A 2,334-nucleotide genomic window follows, 5' to 3' on the forward strand; every position below is an offset into this window, starting at 1 on the left:
AAATTCCTCAAAATCAAGAAGCGCTTTTAATTTAATTCCCCCTGTTAATGAATTAATTTCAAATGTTTCATGTATTTTGCGTTGTAAAGCCTTAGCAATACTGTATTTAATTTCTCCGTTATTTCCCTCGTCTGTATCTGTTGCAGAAACTTGTGCGACAACAGTACCAACTGATACATTTTCATATATCTCTACTTGGTAAACGTCCTGGCTGAAGGATGGGCGGTTATCGTTAATATCAAGCACAGTGACTTAAACATTAAGTGTCGCTGATCTCGGAGGTCTTCCCCCATCAATTGCTGTGACTATCAGCGGAATTTTCTTTGCATTTTCCCTGTCCAGTGGCTTCTTTAGCACTAAATATGGTATTTTGTCTTCGTCGCTTTGACTTACATCTATATCAAAATAATAATTTGATGATAAAGTGTACGTGCGGATTGAATTCATGCCTACGTCGGGGTCAGTGGCCGCTTGCAGCTGAAATCGTGTTTCGACAGCAGTATGTTCTGCTATTTCAAAATGTTGCTGTTTATCTACGAAACTGGGGGAGTGATCATTTACATCTGTCACTTCCACAACAACGTGGTGCATTTCTAGCGGGTTTTCAACAATCATCTTTAGCTCCATTAAGCATGCACCACCACCGTGACATAGCTCTTCTCTGTCAATTTTTCTACGAACCTGTAAGGCGCCGTTATGCGTGTTAACACTGAAAAAAGTATTTTCAGATCCCGAAACAATACGCAGGCGTCGATCAGTTAAATGTGCTTTCTCCAGGCCAAGATCCTTGGCAATATTTCCAACGACGGTTCCCTCTTTCACCTCCTCTGGAACGGAGTACCTCAGTTCGGCCGCAGCCTGCTTCGCGAAAATCAGTAGAAGATATAAAAGAAAAACTGGCCAATTGTGGTCACTCGATCGGCTCCAGGTCGCCATTATTTCCATAGCATATCACGTTTTCCTCCTTATGTCCATGGATTAATTTTGTATTTCAGATAGTGGGCGAGGATTTCTATAGTTTACCGTTCATCCACCTTCCGCTATGGAGCAGCAAACAAAAGATTTGATGAAAGACAGTCTAGGGACAGTCTAAATCAGGAAGGTTGTATTGCAACGACACCAAGTGGACATTGCAGACCAGTTTTTGAATAAGCTTTGAGTCCTGTAATATGTTGCTTTAAGATACGTGTTCCGTAGATCCAAAAGTCAATGCAGGAATACAACTACTAAACATTCTAATTAATCTAGTTGATGCCTAAAGCCAAAGCTATATATGTTCTCCATTACCTTAAGAAACATGCTTTTTTTGTTTTCTTTCGTTTTATTTACAACTTGGAATATGTATTCAGATCTGTGAAATGTAAACCGTCATTCATTTTAACCTCATTGCATTGAAGTGATGTAATTCAGCACCATAGACAGCTAATGTCTCTTACTACACAGTTGCGTTTCTCAACCAGTGTGTTACTTGATCATTTAAACAATTGTTAAAGTAAAAATCTCAAAAATCCTAAAATGTATTATCTATAACCTGTTTGAAAATGTACCTTGATGAATAGAAGTGTACCTAACACATGTAAAATAAAATAATTACAAATGTTGATTGATATCTGTCAGAGTGATTTTATTCATTAATAAAAATCAACACTTCAAGGACGTGGAAAATGTGAAAAACGAAACTTCAGAACCTGTCAGCAAGTGACAATAAGAGGCATGACTTTAACCGTGTTCTGACCCAGTCCACCCGGCCAGATTTTGCTCTATTAGCACATCCTGCTCGGTTCTTGCCCGTTTTCTACTCACTTCAGGTGTAATACAAGCCGAGTCAAGCTGCATATTGCATGCAAGGGATTTGACTGACAGCAGATTCAACTCATTGACTGGCCCGTGATTTAGGTCACAACAGAATAGAAACATCTTAACCAAAACAATGGACCACCGGACATACCGTCTGCTGTCACAGAGCTGCTCAGTGTTTCGGAGCCTAATTATGAATTTAATATGGAGCAAAATAATAGGCTAATCTCAACTGTTCTCTTTATGTTTGAGTCAGCAGTGGATTCCTATAAAAGAAAATTTTAAAAAAATCTGGCTTTATTTGAGCTCTTCAAAACAACTTTCTCCATTGCTGAGTGTACCTGCAAACTCGGAGAATCGACTACAGCTTTCCACACCCCTCCCGAATTATCGTATTCACACCCACTATACACAGACACAGAGCGTCACGGTTTTAAAAAAAAATCTTGACAGTTTGCAGTTTGCACTGTTACGTAAGACATATTTGGCAGTTTAAGATCTGTGCATATCAAGCACAGGAAGACAAACTGGAACATT

This window comes from Poecilia formosa, unplaced genomic scaffold (assembly GCF_000485575.1).
Source record: "Poecilia formosa unplaced genomic scaffold, Poecilia_formosa-5.1.2 Scaffold592, whole genome shotgun sequence".
Lineage (NCBI taxonomy): Eukaryota > Metazoa > Chordata > Actinopteri > Cyprinodontiformes > Poeciliidae > Poecilia > Poecilia formosa.